Source organism: Ambystoma mexicanum, chromosome 6p (genome assembly GCF_040938575.1).
Source record: "Ambystoma mexicanum isolate Mex_15411 chromosome 6p, UKY_AmexF1_1, whole genome shotgun sequence".
Lineage (NCBI taxonomy): Eukaryota > Metazoa > Chordata > Amphibia > Caudata > Ambystomatidae > Ambystoma > Ambystoma mexicanum.
In genome coordinates this window covers 1,084,135,551-1,084,160,781 of record NC_090935.1, presented here as the reverse complement: position 1 = coordinate 1,084,160,781, position 25,231 = coordinate 1,084,135,551, and positions in this window count along the sequence as shown.

Genomic DNA, 25,231 nt, shown 5'->3' with positions numbered 1-25,231 from the left:
ATGGTGTGTGCTGGACCTACTAAGAGAAAAGGTAAGTAAAGTCAATTTCACTTTACTGTTCTTGGGAACAGTAGAAAAGGTATCTAAATCTTATGAGAAATCTAAAAGGATATCTCTGTGACACTGCACTGAAGGTGCTGTGTGTCACCATACAAAACGTAGATGTCTATGGAGCTTGTCAGACTCCAAAAACAGAGGAACCATATAATCCAAGTCAGGTCAAAACACATGTGAGAGTGACAGAAAGGGCTCACTCCAGGTTAAAAATGAAAAAGCCCTAAAGTCCAGCAAAAGAGCTCGGGGTCCCTAAGGTTGATGGGAATTAGCATAGACATTAGAATTCTCCTTAACAACCAGGCCAGAGAATGAAAAACAGGGTTTTTTTAAAACAATATTTTGATCTCTAAGGAACTCGCCCTGCAAGTCTAGATGGGTTTTTAAGAATTTGTGATGCCTGCCAAGGTTAAACACTGCAGAGTGATCACGAAGAATGAAGGCGGAGGTGCTGCCTTGATCTCCAATTCATTAAGGTCATGCCATATCAATAGAGCTCCAGATTCTGTGCAGATGTTTAGTCTGAAACCAGCTTGTGCTGTGTTTAATAGCTCATTGTATTTGGCACATATCAATAATCGTGCGTCTCTTCTAACTTAGCAATTAATTTACATTTTCAGATTGCACAGAATTTATTTGGCTTCCTTTGATCCAAGCCAGATCTTTTTATTAATGGTTTTCAATATGTCTCTTTGAATGCTGGGGGGACCTCTAGTGAGTAGAAAGAAATATTAATTGTAGATTTGGCTGTTTTAGCAGTTAATGGAAATTTCAGGAGTTGTTTGACAAAGCAGAAGGGCAGGAGTCCATAGGAGATACTGCCTGCACACTCTGTGTGACTAGCAAATGAAATTGCTCCTGGGATAAGGGTGAGATAGAAAAGAAAGTGTCATTGAGTAATAGAGTGGCAGTATACGCTGTAGAATCTGAGTGGGGGGAGAGGAGAAATAGAATACTCCTTGCTTCAAGAGTAAGTTGTTTTGAGAAAAAATGGGAAGATAATACATTGCAAAGCGCCTGTTAGGGAGGGATGTCAGATTAGAGGGAGGACGTGTTTCCAAACTCCTCTATGCTTTTCAAAGTCTCTCTGTGTGGATTGGAGGCATTAGAGAAATAAATCATGATTTACATTTCCTGATTTCAGAGGGATATACTTTTCTGTGTTTCAGGAAATCTAGGGTATCTTCTCTCTCTTGTGGCACATCCTCCATTTGAGCATGAGGCTTCTTCTACTTAACTGGTCATCTCTGAGATTGTTAGAGAACCTCTTCAGTTTGTGCAAATATTTCTTTAAATAAAATATAATTTTAGTACTTGGCATCACAAGGGCCACAGCAGGTATGCATACAATATGCAAAAACAGCATCAATATTGACATATTGATACACCGGTCAGTGCAGTCATTCTAAAGACAAATCGGATCTATAACATGGTGACATAAACATTAGAAGGGGAACAAAGGGCAGTACGATTCCATCAGCGCATTTGAGTTGTCACTCTTAGTCTGGGGTGCCAGATTCACTTAACCGTATATTTTAAGAGCTGACCAAATATCTCTGGGACCAGAGGAAGCAGGTGTCATAATACTGCCTTATTGGTCGTTATGGGCTAGATGGAGACAGATGCTGCCCCTTCCAAGATGGCGGACCACAGTTACCACATCCGTCCATTCCAATATGGCACCCGCATCTAGGACACACGCCATGACAGCAGACAATTGGAACCGATGTTCCCGTTGTCGATCCCCTTCAAAACAATAACACCTGATAAGCCAGAGCATTGCAACTGTTCCCCTCGTTGCATCAGCACTTCCTGTGTTCTCCTATGTGCTCCCTACATTCCTCTTGTCATTCCTTTTCCTTCCTTCCTTGAACATCCACTCCAGTCTGCCATTCCCTCTTAATTGGGACACCTGCCTCCTGCTCTCCAGTTACCCGTGTTGTTTTCGTGTACTGGCCAGCTCTCCTCACTCGCTGTGCTTGTTCTCTACAAGAGGGATTTTTCCTCTATTGAGTTTTTCCCTCTGTTGGGACCACTTTGTTTCTCTGTTCAGCCAGAGAACAGGGTGACTGTCTGACAGGACAGACCATATCTCTATCTTGAGAGGACCCAAAAAGGCAAGAAGTTAAGGTGCAAACCCGATAACTTGCGACGTCCAATGCAAGATCTCGCTGCTGCAGTGCAAAATGCCACAAATGCGATGCAGCCATTTAAAAACGAGAATGCATATTTGCGTCAGGCCTTAAAAAACAGGTGCCTTAACTTCACGTGTCCTTCTGGGGTAGGATCGTAAAAAACGAAAGGAATTTCTAGATGCCTGTACAGTTGTATTTTCCTTCAGACAGACGTCCTTTCACACGTCCTTTCAGACCAAAGATCAAAGGTAACATTTTTATTACCCACATGGGTGGAATTGCCTTAGCAGGTTATTGGGTACACACTGTAGAAACAAATAGAGCTCTAATGGTGGATAAGCAGGTAGGGACACCTGGTAATGATCTCATAGTGATCCAATGTCCCAAGATGGACAATTTAGATAGATCCCTGGATGAGGGATCAAAAGAAGTGATACATGAGGAGGCTTCAGTGCTGCAGAAAATCTAAAAAGCACTCAAAAAATCTAAAAGTGGAAGGGAAAATCAATTAATGTCTGACTCTAGAAAGTTCCTTAGGAATTTGCATTTAATGAAGGTGGTGGGGGAACACACTAAATCTCCTGCTCATTCAGGTAGTATACCGCCAAATGTTGTAATGGGCAAAGATGCCATGACTATACCAGCTAAAGATAACATGGCAGTGTATAAAAATAGTGTGTGTCAAACTGAAGGGAGGGGGGAGAAAGGCAATGGGGGTCATTACAAGGTTGCCGGTCCGGGAACTACGGTACCGGTAAGCTTGCCGGTACTGTAGTTCCCAGACCAGCAAACTACGAGTTCTGCTTGCGGGTGCCATTGCGCACCCGCGAGCAGAGCATGTTGGATGCACCGGCACCATTCTGAATAGTGCTGGTGCATCCGACCTCCCCATTCTAATTGGGCCCTATGGGGCGCAAATGGGAATGGGGAGCATTCCATTCCGGCACCCGCGAATGGGCAATTACTGGGTTCCGGCAGGGCCGTAATGACCCAGTAATTACCGATTCCCGGGTGCCGGAATTCTTCACAAGTTTGGCGGCAGCCTACCGGTTTTACTGCCAAGTCTACCACCAAACCTATAATGAGGCCCATTGTATTAACAAGTAAATTCACAAATGTAACCAGTGATTCTAAGCATGCAAGGAACGATCCGCCCACAGTGGCTAAAACTGTAAAAAAAGATGTGTAAACAGAGGTGGTGTGGGCCAGCTATGATGTCCCAGAGGATTGTGGCCAATTTTCTCAAGAACAGGGGGGGAAACATAGCTTGACCTGTAAAACAACAGAGTCCTCTCTGATAATGAGAAACACGAAAAATTATGCCCCTGCCCATAATGAGAAATATGTGGGCAATGTCATGAAAGTGTTAGACAGGCAGCGCTGGGCTGATATATTTACATCGCTCAAGAAATCTTGTATTCTTGTATTCACCCAATGTGACAGGAGGCCAGACTCGAATTGAAACAATGAGCTACAAGGATAAAGCCAATCTAGACGCGTTAGAAAGGCAAGCCCCCGGTAAAAAAAGACAAATAGCTCTAGATTGTGGCAGGAGCATCCCAAAACATTTGAGCCTGCTCCTAACAATAGTGAACTATTCAGTAGAATATTTCTGTTGGCTGATAAAGAGTTGATGGTGCCCGTAAATGTGAAGTTGAATGTCAACAGGAATCTTCTCATTTGGCATGAGTTAGATAGCTGACGGGTGGCACAAGAGCAAGGCAACTGTCTGGTGAAAGGAGATTATATTTTGAAATTAAATCACATTTAAAGCTGCATATCATGTTGAATCATGCAGGTGTTTTGAAAATGTTAAGGGAAATAACAGCATTAAATACAATCGCATCTCTTGATATAGATTATATTAGCTTTCTGAGTGAAATATGTGTTGATCTAGTGGAGGTATTTATGAGATCTTCATTTGTTGCAAAATCCATCCTGGCAGAAAAGGAGGAACTATGTAAAGTAGGATGTTTGGTCTATAGTAATAGTAATGAAGACCAGAATAGGTCTCAAGGCGGTAGTTACCAATAGGCCGATAGGGATGACCTGAGTCCCCAAATGGGGGAGGTGGAACTTAAAGGTGTCTCTGCAATTGAAGGAATTGGGAATTTCATTGAAGGATCACTAAAGCAAAAGAGGATGATATTCAGTCAGCTGCGCTTGGTTATGGGGGATGTATGGACAAGAAAGTATGAAAAGCAGTCAAGTTGGAAATGAGCTTTAGTCTCAGGTGAAATTCACATTCTAATCTGGAATAGGTTTTAATGCATGAAGATCGACATCAGATATTTCGTAACAATTACATAATTTTATTCCAAGAAGCATGGCTCTCCACTAATATTGACTTTGACAGTTCCTCTATAGTTTAACAAGCAGCAACACAACTTAATGGGCGAGACCGTCTGGTGGGCTCCTGATTGCCACAAGGAACTCTACGATTATAAACGTGGAAGTAATTTCACACAGTATTACAGGGACCCTGGTGATGGCTATAAATGGAAATATGTACACAGCCATATCTCGAATTCTTGCAGTGAATTTCTACTGGAATGTGGCTATCATGACGATTGATGACTTCCTGAGGAAAGTGTCAGAAAATGTGGGTGATTGGCTCTCGATGAATGAAGTAAATATGATATTGGCTGGTGATTTAAAATCTCACTGCTATGTGAGTTAGATCGCAAACACCAGTCGTAGTACCCTCTTTGGCAAAAAAAAAAATGAGAGCCCTATTTGGAGAATGGGATTTGGTCATTGCCAATGGAAATGTGATGGGAGACCTGGAAAAGCGGCCTTAAGTCTTCCATCAATGATTATTTGATATTGTCTCAGCCATTGTTTGAAGTTTGTATATCATTCACGGCCAAGGAGAAATCAACTAGCGACCATAATATGTTAACAGCTGTATTGAAGTTGCATTCAAGAGTCATTAAGACCAAGGAAAACATGAACCTGGACATTAACCAGGGCTGTAATCGCCTAATGACATTTTATGAAGGGTGGTGATCCTTTAGTGAGGGAGCTGACTGACTTTGTTGCTAATGCCACAGGGGATTTTCTGAAGCTGGCTTGCACCAACAAATTATTTAAGGGTTTTCTGTGAGTTAGAGAGGAGCCTAGGTATCAGAGTATCAATACAATTAACCATAAACATGTATTTAAAAAGTTGTTTGGTTAAGGAAGAAGCATGATTGTAAGCAGCATCGACTATCAAGGTTAGATCATGCGAGTAAAGAAGTCTATAAAATAAAAAAGGAACAAACGAGGAATTATGAGAATGGCTCTGTAACCATAGGTATGGGATGGTACAATCAGATGGGGAGGCAATGCTCCACAGTGTGATTCAAATAATGCACGCACCTTCTGGTATTTGGCTAACAGTACTCCAAAAACCCGAGTAAAGATGCAAACTAATGTAGTCAGTGAAGCGAGCTGGCGGATGTAAAAATTAAACATGAATGTAAAAGTTGGTAACCATGTTGGCCAGCACGAGTTTACACCCTGGCAGATAAACTCTGAAATTGCAGATATAGAACGATTAAAATTGAAAGCCTTCTCCTCGAACGCAGCCGTCCTATTGGTTTGACAAATGCTATTCTGAAGTTGAACAAAGAAATGTGGGCAGTTTTGTTTTGCATACTTTTAAAAAATATTTTTATTTGCAAAGCTATGCCTGTGACCTGGAAATTATTAATTATAATTCCTATCTTTAAGAGGGGGGATCGCTCGGATCCCACAAATTATAGACCAATTGTGTTGTTAGATGCAGATAGCAAGATTTTCGCAGCACTGATCCTTGAGAAATTGGAGCCCTGGGCTTTGGAAAATAGAATATTCTATAGAGTTCAAATTGGTTTTAGGAAGGGTATGGCCACTAATATGAATGGTTTTGCTCTTTCAGTGCTAAGAGATAAAGTTTGGGGAAATAAGGATTGTAATCAATGTATGCAACAATGATTTATTTTTTGAAGGCTTTTGATACAGTAAATCGACATCTACTTTTGCAGAAACTTAGTGGGTGGGGAATCCATAGTTTACTTTTAAGGATCACAGTGCAGATTCATGAAGACACCAATGTGCAAGTCAAATAGATACTAATGGAAATTTAACTGAGCCAATAAATACAACAAGATGACTTAAGGAGGGTATATTAGCATCCTGCCTTTTTATACCGTATTAGCAGATCTGAATGAAGCATTGGTTAAGGTGTAATTTGTTAGCACTAAATTAGGAAATCAACACATATGATGGATGACATTGTAATGTTAGATGCCACGCCCATAGAGCTTCAGTGGCTTCTCACAGCATTAGATGCACATGGCAAAAATAATGATGTGATAATTAACACAAAAAAATCAAATGTGATTCAGTTTGCCAAGCATTGCATAACTGGGGGAAAATACAAGTGGCCAATTGATAATATTTAAACTATACCAGTGTGATAACTCGCTTATTTGGGTTTTCTGATAATGGCTGGACCGAATGATGCATTATTTTTAAAAAGTTTGGGGAAAAAACGTGATCAGTTGGCATATCAAATGAGGAAAATATATTATAAATATAGTAAATTCACAATTAAACCACTCATTAGATTTTCATTGGCATGGTGATACAAAAGATTTTATATGAAACTGAAATTGAACCAACCGCCTATGAACTTCCATGGGAGAGACTTGACGGCAGAACCTGGATAAAAACATTAATGCCCTGATTCATGGAATTATTTGCATGTAAAACAGGGATTTGCGTGCCATTCTCCCTGCAAATCCCCATTCAAACAGGGATTTGTGCGCAGAATGGCATGCAAATCGCCATTTTACACGCACATAATTCCATAAATCATGGCTTAATCTTCCTCTTTCAGTCCCAATGCCGTCTGTGCAATATGAACATGGTTTGTTATCACTTCAAGGCTGGTTTAATCAGCGAGTGATATCCTTGTATGGTAAAATACAGACACGCACTAATGTCTCACTGCATGAAGATTTGCATTTAATGATGAAGGGAAATAAGTCTCAACTTTTAAATCAAATGAAATTGAGGGCAGAGTCTCTTTTAACCAGTTGTGGATGAACTTGAGGTGGATCTTAAGGATAATCCAGTGTGGGTAAAGAAATGTCTTCAAGAATGGATTGGATCAACACAATAGATCCTACAAGCTGCACCCTGTGTTTTCTTGCATAGATAAAGCATTGGGACCCCTACCAAAATACCTGGCACAGTTTCCATGTTCCCACTCTCGAGAATTTATTTTTAGGTCTTGATTCAATCTTGAATTTTGCGGGGGAAATCTCATGAATGCGTTCAAAAAATCAAGAATCTGTTAAAGCCATTTGCGAATACTGTATGAATGCAGAGGAGATACAAACTTTAAAGCATGTGATGGTGGAATGTCCTAGTCTTATATGTACCAGAACAACATGTTTGGGACAATTCTTCTCCAAGTGACATAAGTATGTTATTTTAGAGGATATGTGGGAACAACTGAATTCTGGATCAAGGGGGGTCATTACGAGGTTGGAGGTGATGGCAAAACGATTCCGATAAGGGATTACTGGCACCGCATACCACTCCGGGCTATTACGACTCAAGAACCAGGTATTAGCGGCACCGCTGATACCGGGCTCCCCCGTACCGGCATGCGCACGGGCACGCGGCCCTTCGGTCCAGCAATACCGGGATGGCGCTAACAGGAGGACATCACAAGCCATGCGGACATGGGATGCCGGCAATACCGGCATCACAAACCACCCGCAAACAGCAATGCTGTGCTCCCAAGTGCCACAGGTGCATTTCAGCACAGTTGGAGGCAATGGAGTCTGGCCCAGCACAAAAGGAACACACTCACACACCACACCCCTTCCCACACCAAAATAATCCCACTTGCAGTTGCAATACTGGGCCTGGAGGACATGCTTGCACAGCTACACCATGAGCAACAACTACAACAGGCACAACAGAGGAGACGCAGGAGGAGAAGGAGGGGGCGACGGCCCAGCAAGTTCCACCAGCACAGCCAGTGGTACCATGCAGGCAGCCTCCAATCCCTCGCATCAGAGCCAGTCCCTTCAACCGAACCCCTGAGCAGATCCACACGCTGTACCGCCTGCACCAGGACACAATCACCACCATAGTGGACATGATACACAACAACATCGTCAGCCTGATTGACATCTGCACCGCCATCCCCCTCTACTGAAGGTGGTGTCCGTGCTCCACTTCCTGGCCACAGGCACCTACCAGCACACAGTGGGGCAGATGCATGGCATATCACAGCCATTATTTTCACGCACGCTGAACCAAGTCCTCGATGCCCTCCTGAAGCACTCAAGTGACCACATATCCCTACCACGGACTGCCCAGGAGATCTCCAACACCAAAACGGCCTTCTATGCACTGGGAGGCATGACAAAATGCATTGGTGCCCTTGACTGCACCCATGTGGAATTGGTGGTTCCACATGCCATGGAGGTGGTGTACTGCAATTGTAAGGTATACCACTCCGTCAATGTGCAGATGGTATGTGACTCCACCAAGATCATCACACATTGTTGTGCCCGATTTCCCGGATCAACCCATGATTCAATGGTCCTGTGGAACTCCACGATACCACACTACATGGAGAGACATGCTGGACGACGTGCCTAGCTGCTCGGTAAGTTGCATGACAGGCACATGGCAGTGTAATGAGGTGGTGGATATGCATACTCTACCAAGGTGAGATTGGGGGAGTGACTGGACAATGCCATACTGCAATGCACTGTGCCTCAAAGCATCCCAAACTGAACATGATGCCGGAAACCCAAATTAAAGACGTAAGCTGCACAACAATGCTAGACTTGCAACCAGACCACATCCCTCCAAGCGTACACTGCACATCATAAGACCGTACCCTCAGCAAAACAATGCAGCAACATGCTGTGATTATGCACAACAAAAATGACCGCAGAACAGCACAATACCGGACATGCATCCATGAGCGTGCACAAACAAATCACACAAAGGGAATACACTGATTGTCACTGACCCACCACCACAGAAGCGCACCATGCCACCATGTGAATATCAAGCGGTGAATGGCAGATCATGATGAGAATAGTAGCAATGGTGCCAGGATCAATGCATATGATTCAGTACACATCACATAGATGATTGCAATTATTTGTGTTAGGCAACCACAGAGCATGAACAAGATCAGGGAAGTGGACACCCTGCATCATCTGGACGATGCAACCTGTACCTGTAGACCATGGAATAGCACACATTGTTGCAAGTTATGAATGTGTGCATACATCCAGGGACATGTGCATGTGGACAACAAATATCTGCAGGCATGTGAGTGATAAGTACAGGTGTCATTCCAGGAAATGACTTACACATACCTTATTTTGCACCCATGCTGGTGATGCTGGCTATCCCTTGAAGCTGTGGCTCCTGACCCCTGTCCGGAACCCGCAGAACAGGCATGAAGAGGACTACAACTGTGCACATACCTGTTCCCGTGTGGTGATTGAACAGACCTTTGGCCTGTTGAAGGCACGGTTTCACTGCCTCAGCAGGTCGGGTGGAGCACTCCTGTATGGGCATGAGAAGGTGGCTAAGATTATCATAGCATGTGCCATGCTGCAAAACATGTGCATCTGATGGAACATGCCTCTGCCCCCTGACTTTGAACAGCAACCCCCAAGTGGGGATGAGGATGAGGAAGAAGATGTGGTTGCACATCATCCAGGTGGCGTTGCACAGGAGGGACACGCTGTGCGCCAGTCTGTGATAGACCAATATTTCTAAGACACATGGATGCGGAGAATGCCATGGAGGTGTGTCTCAGGGCACTGGGTGTGGGGGTACATGGACACTGTGCACTGTAAACCAATAAAACACACATACACAATAACCAATGTCCAGTCATGTGATTTTTGGTACACAGCGGGTGTATTCAACAATAAGCATGTACAAAGTGCTCTGACCCTCCACCCCACACACCCTCTCCCCCGAACCCCTCCACCCACAACTCCCTCACACACCCTCTCCCCCTCCCCCTCCCTCCACAACTCCCCCACACACCCTCTCCCCCTTCCCCTCCCCCCACAACTCCCCCGCACATGGTGTGCAGTCGAATGCTGCAGGAGTCTGCATCAATTGCCATATTCAGGCTGCCTGCCCCTGCTACTCTTGGCCTCTTCCCGCCCCTGGTGACAGCATATCTGAGCGCCACAAGGTGCGCGCAGACCTGCGCAGGGGGCTGGTCTATGTAGATCTTGAAGAGGAGCCTGTGCCCGCTTGCTCCAGTCTCAGGGCAGGACGCTGTGCCTCCAAGGTATCCGCAATTCAGCTAAGGACCTGCCGCACTGCCGACAATTCCTCACAGATGCGAGCCCAGATGCGAGATGTGCTCGCCTCAATGGCCACTTTCATGACCGCTGTATTGTCCTGGCCCTCCTGCCTTGTAAGGGCACCATCAGATACATACTGTCTGACTAGCCCTGTTAGCTCATCCTGGCACTACTCCATCAGTACCATTCGCTGCTCCCCATCCCGGACACCAGTGGAGGTGGATGCTGCATGTGGCAAGGGTCCCAATTCTTGTGGGTCCTCTGTGGGGCTCCAGCTCTCTGGCCCTGCCTCCACTCCAGACTGCTCCTGTGTGCTGCCATTGGGGGTGCTGATTGGGCTGAGATGGGGTGTTAGCCGGGGCTGGGTGTGCCATGTAGGTCTGATGGCACGTCCTCCACAGGGACACACACCTGGCCTTGGCTCTGTACCTCGTCGTCTCTGGGGTGCCGTGGCAGCTGCCTCCCCGACAGAGCTGTTGGCAGCAGACAGGGCCCCATCTGTCACTGACACCTGTGCAGTGGATACAGCTGGTGTGGGCACTGTTGCTGTGGCAGTGTCCCTTTGCCGCCCCAGTGCCTTTGCATCCTGTGGTGCCTTCGCCTTCTGTGGCAGATGTGCCTTGCCTGGGCCTTTTGAAGTAGAGAGCCTGTTGCCAGCTTGCATGCCCCTGGCCTTCTTCTTGGGAGTTCTGGCCTGCGCTGCATAGTCCTGGCCCTCGCTGTCAGAATCTGAGCCTGTGAGGGATCGAGAGAGGGACGGCATGAGAGATGGTTCTACATGCTTCATGCATACATTGGTATTGTTGCAGTTCTACACATTTGAGGGGATTCGGTATTGGAGTTGTGACATACAGGTTGCTTGCTATATGGGGGGATCATACAGACATACGTCTGGTTCACACATGTATGAGGTGGTGTATGCTGTGTGACATGCCTTACTGTTGTGGAATGCATTCAGTGTGACACATGCCGTTTGCATGCTTATGGTGGGTGTGTCAGGTATGGGTTTGAGATGCTGCATGCATGTGGATGTGATGGTGCTGGGGACAGCATATAGGCATGGATGTGTACATGTGATGGCCCATGCATTGGCTCATTTCAGTGTCACATTGGCGGACCATCATGCTTTGCATTACAGTGGTTTGTGTGGACACTCACCTCCATCTACTGATGGCGGCGCTCCCCGCTCCATTTCTCCCACTCCCTCAATGGCCTCCGTCCCTATGGTGCTGGTGCAGGTTTCTTCCCAGCGTGTCAGCTTAATTGGGGAGTTGGGTCCACCACCTGTTGCCAGGCCCTGGCTCTGGTTCACAGACAGGATATTGCGGACATGTAGGCACAGGTCGTCCCAGCGCTTCTTGACATCCTTGACAGTGCGGGGTGGTACCAACCGCACTGACCTTTTGTGCCACTTGCTCCCAGATTTACTTCTTCTTAAGCTGGGCAGGTCACCTGAGGTCGGCTGCTAAAACAACATCCCCATTCTCAGCCAGGGTATCAGCAAGCATGTTCAGCTCCTCCTCAGTAAATCGCTTCTATTTCTGACGCGCTGTGCCTTTTTTAAGGGCATTGGGCATGGTGCTAATGTGGTGGAAGGAGTTGTAGCTGCGGGTGTATTGATTCAGGTCCTGTGTATCAAGGATTGCAATGGATTGTGTTTTTCAAGATGGCCGCCATTGCATTTCCCATTCCAGCGCGACAACGTTGCTTCCGCTTCCGGTATTGCCGGGCCCGCTATGTGTGGAAGGCAAATGAGGTGTAAGTACTTTGCGTGATGCCGCTAAGGGGGAACATGGGTTGTTAACGGCACAGCAGCGCAGACCTTACCGGCATGGCGGTAAGCACGTGCACGCACTCTCGTAATCTGGCAATGTTTACGCCATGGTTACGCCACGTTATTAACGCCATTCCTGTAAAGTCCGATTTTTACCGCAAAACTTGTAATAAACCCCAAGGTGTTTTTAACCATGGAAGTGATTTTTATGTTGAAGGATATAGGTCTTATTTATAAGAAGCATACTTAATGGTTTTTAGAAATTGTATACTATTTATCAACTGAGGTTTTTGATTTGGATTCTAAACGTTTGGCTGAGCTTTGTATATGGATATTTATGATGATTATTATACATATGCTGCATAGTTTTTTGTATTATGTATTTTTGTAATCATGTATGAAAGGTCAAATCTTGATCAATGCACAGTAAAAAAAAATAAAGAAATATCGTGCATCCAAAAAATAAAATGGTATTTGGGTGTTTGGGAAGGGGCTAGATGAGGCATATGCATTGGATGGGACCAGCTTGAATAAAAATAAGATGACCACCTGCCTTACTGCGAATGTACCCAGAGTATGAGGTGATGGAAATTGCCACGGGTGTGTTCTTGCTATGATATGTTGCATTCCCACAATCAAAAGATGTACAATGAAAAGATGTTGGGGTGTCTAGGGGGGACTAGATGATAGATAAACTCAGTTGGAACCAGAGTAAATATTAAAAAAATGACCACTTAACTTACTATGAATTAGCCCTAGAGGTAGAGGATGCAAATGATCATTGGTGTGTTCAGGCCATAATATCATAAAGGGATAGTCCAGTAAAAAAATGTATTTTAAAAATAGATAGGCAACATTAAAAAAATAATACTAGCACTTTTTTTAAAACTTCCTATGTAAAAGTTTGAGCTATTCAAGCTCAAAATTCGCAAAAGCAAGCACATGGGCGCATCCATTTTGTGAAATGGATGCCCGCCTGTGCTGGCTTTTGCTTTTGCGGCACTAATGAATGAAAAGCCAGCCAGCTGTAGTAAACAAAAGCTACCGCTGGGTGGCTTTTCCTTCATTGGTGCTGTACGCGGAGGACCGGGGACCGGGGGCCAGAGCAGGAAAGCTGCAGCTGAATCTCGGTAAGTGCTATTTATTTATTTTTTTAAATAAGCACTAGCTGCGTTTTTTTTTTCCGTTTTCCAGGCTGGAGGAGCCCGGAAAACTTAGAAATAAAACCGCAGCTTTAAAAACGTATATTTATGTTTGCGGTCGCTTTTGAAGCGACTGCAAACATAAATACAACGTTGTGTTTGAAAACGCTGCGTTTTTTCTTTCCGAGTTTCTCAGGCTCCTCCGGCTCGGAGGAGCCTGAGAAACTCGGAAAGAAAAAACGCAGCGTTTTCAAACACAACCGCGTTGTGTTTCTGCCTGCTGTGGTTATCACTTTGGGTCTCCGGTGCTCCCCCAGGGGAGCACGGGACACCCAAAGTGAAAGCCAAGGCAGGCAGAAACACAACACAGTTGTGTTTACATGCCGCGGTGTTTCTGCCTACAGCTGATTTCATTTCCCATTTGGGGCTCTCGGGCTCCCCACGGGGGGCCCGAGATCCCCAAATGGCAAATGCTAAATTCTGCAGTGTTTCTGCCTAAATTTGCCTTCCCATTTGGGGCTCTCGGGCCCCCCGTGGGGAGCCTGAGAGCCCCAAATGGGAAAGCAGATTTAGGCAGAAACACAACCGCGTCGTGTTTCTGCCTGCTGTGGCTATCACTTTGGGTCTCCGGTGCTCCCCAAGGGGAGCACCGGAGACCCAAAGTGAAAGCCAAGGCAGGCAGAAACACAACACGGTTGTGTTTACATGCCGCAGTGTTTCTGCCTACAGCTGATTTCATTTCCCATTTGGGGCTCTCGGGCTCCCCGTGGGGAGCCCGAGAGCCCCAAATGGGAAAGCAGATTTAGGCAGAAACACAACCGTGTTGTGTTTCTGCCTGCCTTGGCTTTCACTTTGGGTCTCCGGTGCTCCCCTGGGGGAGCACCAGAGACCCAAAGTGATAGCCACAGCAGGCAGAAACACAACGCGGTTGTGTTTGAAAACGCTGCGGTTTTTCTTTCAGAGTTTCTCAGGCTCCTCCGAGCCGGAGGAGCCTGAGAAACTTGGAAAGAAAAACCGCAGCGTTTTCAAACACAACTTTGTATTTATGTTTGCGGTCGCTTCAAAAGCGACCGCAAACATAAATACAACATTTTTAAAGCTGCGGTTTTATTTCTAAGTTTTCCAGGCTCCTCCAGCCCGGAAAACTTAGACAAAAAAACGCAGCTAGTGCTTATTTCTTAAATAAAATAAATAGCCCTTACCGAGATTCAGCTGCAGCTTTCCTGCTCTGATCTCCGGTCCCCGGTCCTCCGCGTACAGCACCAATGAAGGAAAAGCCACCCTGCGGTAGCTTTTGTTTACTACAGCTGGCTGGCTTTTCCTTCATTAGTGCCGCAAAAGCCAGCACAGGCGGGCATCCATTTCACAAAATGTATGCGCCCATGTGCTTGCTTTTGCGAATTTTGAGCTTGAATAGCTCAACATTTTACATAGGAAGTTTTTTAAAAAAAAGTGCTAGTATTATTTTTTTAATTTTGCCTATCTATTTTTAAAATACATTTTTTTACTGGACTATCCCTTTAAACTCCCACGATGAAAAGGTATGGGGCTTTTCCAGGGAGGCACAATAAGGTGCATATATATTGGTTGAGATCTCAGTAATGTAGCAAACCAGAAGAAGGACTCGGACTATAATGGGTCATGGTGTAGATAGATTTATCCATATAAAAAGAAAAGTACCTAACTGGCCATATCAAGTTCTTGCCTACTAAAACAAAATTAACAGTGCTCGTCATAGTAAAAAAATAAAGAGACATGAGGCCAAATTCTTGGGTCAATTCATGGAATTAATGTGCGCCGAAAATTCCCACGCAGAGGTGCCAAAACGTGCGAATCTCAGGAAAAGTGCGAAAATCGCAGTGCAAGTGCGAAAATCGCAGGAAAACCAGCGCACAGCGATTCATGGAAGTCCGTGCGCGAGAAAAACATTGGATGTGCGCTAAAAATGTGCGCCGCGCACGCCGGCGCACAGGTCATCCAACAGCGTGCGCCACGGCCACTGCGAAATCGCACATAGCGCGGCGCACATCACAAAAGTAGGCAGAACACGGGGCGTAACACTCGGAATGGGGAACAACGCGTGAAAATATGGGCGTCATGGGGGAAGTACAGGAGGCAAGTGCGCGGAACGCCCACACGCTCACCTACAACTCGTATTCATGGAATCGAATAGGCCAAACCAGCGCACGGTCAAAGACGCGCACAGGGCCAAACAAGCACACCACAAGAAAGCAGGCAGTAGCGCCCCTGCGACTGAAAAAAATGTGCGCCAAAATGTGCGCTTACAAAAAGCACCCATATACAGCCATGATGAATGGCCCATACAGTGGCCCTCTAGGACAAATGAGGTGCAAAGGGGCACCGAAAAACACGGACACCCGCTGTGTGAAAAATAGAGTGTACGCGTGTTCCTGGGTGCGCGGGAAGTTCCACACGCGATTAGCCTGGGCATGTGTACTTCGGGGTGCGTGGGAAGTTCCACACGCGATTAGCCTGGGTACGTGTACTACGGGGTGCGCGGGAAGTTCCACACGCGATTGGCCTGGGTAGGTGGGGTGCGCGGGAAGTTCCACACGCGATTGGCCTGGGTATGTGTACTTCGGGGTGCGCGGGAAGTTCCACACGCGATTGGCCTGGGTACGTGTATGCCGATGTGCGCGGAAGATTCACACGCAATTTCTGCAGGGTACGTGTATTTCGGTGGTGCCGGGGAGTGCTACACGTGATTTGGCCATGTGGGTCCCCCCAGGTGTTCCCTCTACACCCTCCACGGCCCCTACAGGCAGCCCACACCACAGGGGACTACCCTGCACCCCTGCTCATGTCCCACAGGCAACCCATCCACCATGGCCATGCCCACCAGCCAACCCACATGTCACCTTGCACTACTGATCACCAACACATGTCTCCCCCCACCCCCCAGCCACCAGGGGCAGCCTCCACCAGGCCCCCACTCATGTCTCCCACCACCCCACCCCCCAGCGGTGCAGGGGCAGCCTCCACCAGGCCCCCACTCATGTCTCCCACCACCTCCACCCCCCAGCAGTGCAGGGGCAGCATCCACCAGGCGCCCACTCATGTCCAACTCATGTCTCCCACCACCCTCACCCCCCAGCCACCAGGGGCAGCCTCCACCAGGCCCCCACTCATGTCTCCCACCACCCCCACCCCCCAGCCACCAGGGGCAGCCTCCACCAGGCCCCCACCCATGTCTCCCACCACCCCCACCCCCCAGCCACCAGGGGCAGCCTCCACCAGGCCCCCACTCATGTCCCCTATTACCCACACCCCCCAGCCACCAGGGGCAGCCTCCACCAGGCCCCCACTCATGTCTCCCACCCACACCACCCCCCAGCAGTGCAGGGGCAGCCTCCACCAGGCCCCCACTCATGTCTCCCACCACCCCCACCCCCCAGCAGTGCAGGGGCAGCCTCCACCAGGCCCCCACTCATGTCTCCCACCACCCCCACCCCCCAGCAGTGCAGGGGCAGCCTCCACCAGGCCCCCACTCATGTCTCCCACCACCCCCACCCCCCAGCAGTGCAGGGGCAGCCTCCACCAGGCCCCCACTCATGTCTCCCATCACCCCCACCCCCAGCCACCAGGGGCAGCCTCCACCAGGCCCCCACTCATGTCCCCTATTACCCACACCCCCCAGCCACCAGGGGCAGCCTCCACCAGGCCCCCACTCATGTCTCCCACCCGCACCACCACCCGGCAGTGCAGGGGCAGCCTCCACCAGGCCCCCACTCATGTCTACCACCACCCCCCCGCCCCCCAGCCAGCAGGGGCAGCCTCCACCAGGCCCCCACTCATGTCTCCCACCACCCCACCCCCCAGCCACCAGGGGCAGCCTCCACCAGGCCCCCACTCATGTCTCCCACCACCCCCACCCCCCAGCAGTGCAGGGTCAGCCTCCACCAGCCCCCCACTCATGTCCCCTATTACCCCCACCCCCCAGCCACCAGGGGCAGCCTCCACCAGGCCCCCACTCATGTCTCCCACCACCCTCACCCCCCAGCCCCCAGTGGCAGCCTCCACCAGGCCCCCACTCATGTCTCCCACCACCCCCACCCCCCAGCCACCAGGGGCAGCCTCCACCAGGCCCCCACTCATGTCTCCCACCACCCAACCCCCCAGCAGTGCAGGGGCAGCCTCCACCAGGCCCCCACTCATGTCTACCACCACCCCCACCCCCAGCCACCAGGGGAAGACTCCACCAGGCCCCCACTCATGTCCAACTCATGTCTCCCACCACCTCACCCCCCAGCCACCAGGGGCAGTCTCCACCAGGCCCCCACTCATGTCTCCCACCACCCCCACCCCCCAGCCACCAGGGGAAGCCGCCACCAGGCCCCCACTCATGTCTCCCACCACCCCCACCCCCCAGCCATGCGATTTGCCTGGGTACGTGTACTTCGGGGTGCGCGGGAAGTTCCACACGCGATTGGCCTGTGTATGTGTACCTCGGGGGGCGCGGGAAGTTCCACACACGATTAGCCTGGGTACGTGTACTTCGGGGTGCGCGTGAACTTCCACACGCGATTTGCCTGGGTATGTGTACTGCGGGGTGCACGGGAAGTTCCACACGCGATTGGCCTGGGTACGTGTACTTCGGGGTGCGCGTGAACTTCCACACGCGATTAGCCTGGGTACGTGTACTTCGGGTTGCGCGGGAAGTCCCACACGCGATTGGCCTGGGTACGTGTACTTCGGGGTGCGCGTGAACTTCCACACGCGATTGGGCCTGTGAGAGTGGGGTACATGTATTCCAGGGGTGGGCGGGAATATTTACCCGCGATTGTGCCTTTGAGAGCGTGCTACGTGTATTCCTGGGGTGGGCGGGAAGATTCACACGTTCGCCTACGACATGCCGAAAAATAAATGGTCCAATCCTGAGACACATAAACCAGCATGAAGCAGGCGTACGTCGACCCGCGCAGCATAAAAGTGCACGCAAACAACAAACAAGCTCATACGCCAGGATGAATATAATATTCCTAGCAGCAGTGGCCTTGGGTTACCAAAGGAGGAGGAGGAGGATAGTGAGGGCCCGAATTTTCACTCCCAGAACCAGCCTTTTTGGTATGCCTGATGACCAGGTGTATGGGAGGTACAGGTTTCCCCCACACATAATACTGGACCTGGTCAGTGAGTGGGAGGATGACCTCACATCACCCACCCTGTGCTCCCAAGCACTCAGCCCCCTGGATAAGGTCCTCAATGTACTGCACTTCTTGGCCACAGGATCATTTCAGTGGACAAGTGCCATAGTGGGTGGGGTGTCACAGGCCACGCAGTCACGCTGCCTACACCAGGTCTTGAGCATCATCACTGCACGCCCATCAGTCCGTAGGCACATATACCTGCCCAGGACACCTGCAGAAAGGCAGGCTGCCACCCTCGATTTCTACGGTGTGGCACAATTCCCAAAAGTGCTAGGTGCCATTGACTGCACCCATGTGGCACTACATCCCCCCAGGGCATCTGAGCACATCTATAGGAACCGCAAGCACTGGCATTTCACCAACGTGCAGGTAGTATGTAATGCCAAGGGAATCATCACCTCAGTATATGCCAACTATCCAGGGTCCACCCACGACAGCTTCATTTACCGAATGTCTACCCTAAGCCGGGACCTAGAAGCTGGGCGGCATGGCAATACATGGCTGCTTGGTGAGTATGAATGCCACTGCACATGCATGCATGTCAGATGCAGAGTTATGTCACTACCCCACTAATGATACCCATCACCTCCTCACCAGGGGACAGTGCCTACGCTCTGAGCACCCACATGATGACGCCAATTCGGAACCCCATCACGCCTCCAGAGGTAAGATACAACACAGCCCATATTGCAACCCGGTGCATAGTGGAGCACACATTCGGAGTGCTCAAGTCACGCTTTCGCTCCCTTGACCGTTCTGGCGGGCAGCTGTTATATGCGCCCCAGTAGTGTGCAGGATCATAGTGGCAGCATGTGTCCTGCACAATGTTGCAACACGCCGGGGCCTGGCCGTGGACATGGTGGTGCCCCCACATCCCCAACCACATGCACGCCCGCTGCGCATGGGAGGGGAGAGGGCACGGGGTGAGGCAGCCTGTACGCAGCTGGTGGCTAATTACTTCACATAGAAATCACACCCCAGTGGAGTGCACACAGGCCTGGCACATACCATCTGATAAGCAATGATGACTCGTCCTGACAATTAAGACGAACAAAGGGACTGTCAACTGTCAGAACCATAGCAGCCTGAGATTGTTCATGTGGAAGTGTCACAATGTGTGCATCCCTACCTACACAAACACCACCAATGCAGTGTCATGAAAAGACACTTCCATGCTGCAGAAATGAATACCCACTTGCAAAATACTACATGAAAACAGTGCCATGTCACCCACCCCCTCCCCGGCACGGCCACACAACACACCATGGCATGTCATGTAATGTGAGAGGAAAGAAATTATTCCCCACAACATGCCCCAAGTGTCAGCAGCTACAGTGTCCCTAATGGAAACATGTCCACACATGAAATGCTCACAGTAATGCAGGACCTACAACCCACATTACCAAATACTTACCAAGAATACCAATCACCTACTCAACCTCCAACCTACCTTAAACATGACATTACAGACTTAAAAATTAGATAGCCTCACCACCTGATGATGACAGCCCTCCGAACACTTCCAAGTATACAGTGTTAGCGCCACGCAAGAGTGTAGGTGCACTGCTTACAACATGGACTCCAGTTCCAAGGTGGACCGCATTGTGAAGACATGAGGAATGGACCTGCAAATATGGAGGATGAGATGGATGCAGAGGCACATATCAATACACCACGCAGTGTACAATACAACAACAATATGCACTATGAATGTACACACAGTATTGACTACAGACTGCCCACACAGCTCATGGGAGTCCAATGTCACCATGTACGTCAATGTCACTTGAGCACACCCTTTGCAAGCCCATGGAAACGGGAAGCAGGAGGGGTGTGTGTGACAAAAACCCAAGCATCTGAACCAAATCCATGACAAGCCTGCATGTGCCCAGCCACAATGCAGCGTATGCCCACGGGAGCCACACAAGGCAACACACTGTCCCAATTTTTTTTAAAAAAAATAAAAATCAAAAATGGCCATTAATGGGCCCGGGGGGGTTGGGGAGGCCACCCCGGAGGTCAGAGGACAGGGTGCACACCAAAACCCACCTGTGTGTATCTTGTGAGAAAAAAAACACCTCCATGGGCTCATGGCCTACACGGCTACCCTATTGTGGGAGTATCACTGCTGTCGCTATCCTCACCCTCTGCAGCTGTATCCGGAGGTGGTGGCACTATGGGAGGCAGCCCACGCAAAGCCCTAGTCTGTTCCTCCATGGCTGCAAGCATGCGGGTGTGGTAGGTCTCGTTCTGGAGGATTAGTGTGCGGAGGTCCCCATGCAACAATCACGGGATGCCCGGACCTCCGCCCTAGTTGCCTGCATCTCAGCTGAGAGCGTACGGGTGACACGCTCCAGCTGCTGTTCTGTCCTTCGGTTTGTTGAAGCCTCAAGCTCAACAAGAGTCGTCCTGAGGTGAAGGAGTTCCAGCCTCAGGGCTTCCCTGTGGCCCTGGGACTCTATGGAGATGGCTTCCTGCAGAGTCGCCAGTGCCGCCCGCCTGTCCCTGTCGGACGCCAACATGTCCTCCTTGTGTGACTGGCAGATGGAGTCGGTTGCCTGCTGTAGTCGCTCCATCAGCCTTTCGGGGGGGACAATGGAGTTGGCCACCCTATCCATGGCCTGAGCCATCATCTCTGATGATGCTGCCTGTTGGGTTATATTTACATCACAAAAGAAGGTATACTGATATGTGTCTAAGACCCTATGGGTTCCTATGGCAAAGGATATGTCAATTATCCCAAAATTCTCTTATAAACCTTAAAACCTCTTTTTATTAAACACATAGATACTGATACTCATAAAATGATCACATTATATAAAACTCCATGAAAAAAACATATAAAAATAGATTTTATACAAAAACAAGACACAAGAATATACACACGCTGTGGGTTAAGTCTTTTGAGTACTTGATCAACCCCATGTGAACCTACACATTGGAGTTGTGATTATTTTCTATCACCTTGATAATATGATTATTGCCTAGACCCAACTTGCACAAGTTTCTGTCCCTAAACACACATATAAATGTAGGACATTCATCAGGGGTGTTTTGTTGCTTGTGTTCTATGTTGGTGATAGATTCTATTTTCCTATCACTTTTTTTCTCTTTGCCAGGTATGTTCGATGATTTGCGGACCCTGTGGGTTAAAGACAACCTATTAGGGTTTTCTTTGTATTCATTAGCACATATTTACTATCATTCAAGTCATATAAATAGACTCAGATATTGGCACCCCCGATCCACCTAGGGGGATAAGTATGCTTATTTTTTACATACCTTCCAAAACTGTGGTGACAAAGTTCCACAGGCGGCAGGATTACCACTAAATGGTAATTGAAGGAGGACAAGATTTCCCTTTTCTTTGGGAATATCGCTCCCAATGTCTTCTATTCTGTAAAAATTGGGTAGATGTAAAGGATACTGTTTTAGGATGTGAGACTGTATATTGGATCTAGGTAATTCTTTTATCACCCCCAACACGGTCTTCTTACCTGCGTTGGAAAGAGGTAAAGAATTAATTTTCCTTCAATGTTCCCACTGTGCCTTAAATGCGGGAAAAGAATTGGTTCAGGAATAGACCAGAAGGTAGCTGGAAGAGGGAGACAAGAAAAACCAAAACAACTACGATAAGTGTGTGGTTCAAAAAACCCTTCTATATCACAAATTCTGCTCATGAAAGATGTTGTCAAGCGTACTAGAAATTCCTCCACTTACTATTAGGCTGTTTATTTAGTGTGTATTCTGTAGCTGATCTTCTATGATTTTTGCAGAGCTTTTATTGACAAAGCACAATTCTGTCCCGGAGTGGATCTAAAAACAAAAAAATGTATTCCATTTTAATATTGGGGCTATATCGCTCACTAGTCTCACTCAGGCACAGAGTCTTATTTCTGTATCTTACCTTAAGTTAGGCCACCTCTACGAATCATAGATTCCTTGCTCACCAACAGCGACTGTGGGGAGACCACTCTCTTTTATATATGGCTGTATGAGCGTACGCGATGATGTCATCGCGTTGTAGGAGCGACGACGTCATCACGTCGCGACGCGTGCCGTCATGGCCTTACCACTCGCGTGGGAGCTGTAAGGAAAAACATAGCCACAAAAGGCCATGTAAATAAGACAAACCCGTGTTCTATCAAATACGGGTCATAGATGAAAAGTATAATTAAAATAATGTGGATGTAACCAATCACCATTGTCACTATATTCCTATTTGGTGGACAAATACAGAACTAAAGTAATGTGATATCTTGAAAGATGTCATTAACCACCATTGCCACTATGTTCCTATTTGGTGGACAACTACAGGTACACCGGTACCACATGTCTCCCTATTAGGGAAGCCGCTTTGTAATGTAACAATAAGGATGCTTTATTTATCCCCAATGGACGCACAAGTATTACTCACAGCTAGTCTCATCCTTTTCTCTTGTATTGTCTATATTGTAATAAACACATTTATTTATTGTATGGGGTGTCAGTAACGGGTAGATTGAGCATCACTAAGACTGCATCTCATCTAGGCATTGTGCCATTCAATATTTTCGTTAAGTCCACGAATATGGCTATGGGTCAAAAAAATAAGTTTCTGTTCAAGGCTTAGCAATTTTTTGTTTACTTTTTCTTGTGTTTTGCCTCTTATATGCTTTAAGATGGTCCAATTGAAATCACTATGTTTATGGTTATTTTCCACTAAGTGTTTAACTAATGGAGCTTGGTCCACCTTGCTTTTGATGCAGCTTTTGTGCTCGATCATTCTCGTTTTACATTTTCTCATTGTTTGACCAATGTAGATCAAACGACATGGGCATCTGATAACATATATCACATTTTCTGTATTACAGTTGGTATGTTCAGTAATCTTCCATTCCCTTTCAAGACCTAAGTCTACTGTTGTTGTTTTTCTGGTCTGTGCACACATAGTACAATTACCACACGGATGGTGTCCTGTTACTGGCGGTAAATCCCACAATCTTGTTTGTTGGGATTCCCTTGCTTTAGTGCTGCCTATATCATTTCTCATCACTAGGTTGCGTATTGTAGTGCTTTTTTTGAACGCTATGAGGGGTTTTACACTTTCTTTGGGCATCACTTTCTTCCAGTTCTTATTAATAATGCCCTTGATCTTGTATGATAGGTTACTGAAGGTATTTACGAATACTAGTGGAGTTTCCTTGTTGTCGCGATTTTTGTGAAGTTGTTGCTCTAAAAGGGCCTCTCTGTTGTTATTAAATACCCTTTTAGCTGCATCCTTCACTAGACGTTTGGGATAACCACGTTTGATTAATTTCTCGATTAATTTGTTAGCCCCATCTTCATAGGATTCATTGGTACTGCTGTTTTTTTTAATACGCAAAAATTGCCCAAACGGTAAGTTAGCCTTGACGTGTTGGGCATGGTGACTGTTGAAATGGAGGAGAGCATTTTTGTCTGTGTCTTTGGTGTAGGGTTTGATAAGCAGAAAGCCTTGAAGATGAAATATAGATATATCTAAAAAATTAACTAGAATATTACTCATATTCATAGTGAATTTAAGATATCTATTTTGTTCATTCAACCAGATAAGAAATTGATTGGCTACATCCTTACTGCCTTCCAAATGATGAAAATGTCGTCTATGTATCTTAACCAACACAGAATGTTATCTTGGTATGGGTTTGAGCTACGATAGATGACAGTCTCCTCAAACATATTGACATAGAGGTTTGCTAAATTGGGAGCCATAGCGGCTCCCATGGCCGTACCTTCCACTTGCATGTAAAATTGGCCCATGAACTGGAAAAAATTGTTAGTAAATGCCATCTCGGTACACCATTTGATGAATGAATTGGGGACCGGATGACCGTCCTCCCTTTGAAGAAGAGTTTCCTCAACTACTTCAAGAGTGGCACGTTGTGGTATGTTAGTATATAGAGCTTGTATATCCAAACATATTAATAAATTATTCTCGGGATCAAAAGCATTCCCCTCAATCCTGTTAATAGCATCAGTAGTGTCTTTTACGTAGCTCCTCATAATGGGTATAAATGGTCTGTGATACAAATTGACATATTTGGATAGGGGTTCTAACAGGGAATTGATGCCCGAAACAATGGGTCTTCCCGGGGGATTTTCCAAACTTTTGTGAATTTTCGGCAAAGTATAAAAAACAGGTACTCTGCCATTGTTCCTCATAAGGAAATCCCCTTCTTGTTTACTAATAAATTTCATATCTATAGCTTTAGTGACTTTGTCTTTGATGATAACCGATAAATCTTCACTAGGATCCCCATCAATTTTTCGATAGTGGTTGGTATCTGAGAGGAGTTTGAGACATTCTGTTACATAATCAGTTCTGTTTAAAACTACTATGGCTCCTCCCTTATCCGCTTGACGGATAATAATGTTTTGGTTGGTGCCCAGGGATTTCAGAGTGAGTTGTTCATTTTTACTCAAATTTGAATGTTTAGGGACCCCTTTGGATTCCAAAATTTTGATCTCTTCCATCACTTTTTTTTCAACCACAATGGACTCCGGGGAGTGTGAGGAGGTAGGAGCACAAAATGTAGAGGGGTTTCTAAGGCCGCTGTGGTTGTGATTATCACCAAAGGAATTCTCCATGAAAAACTCT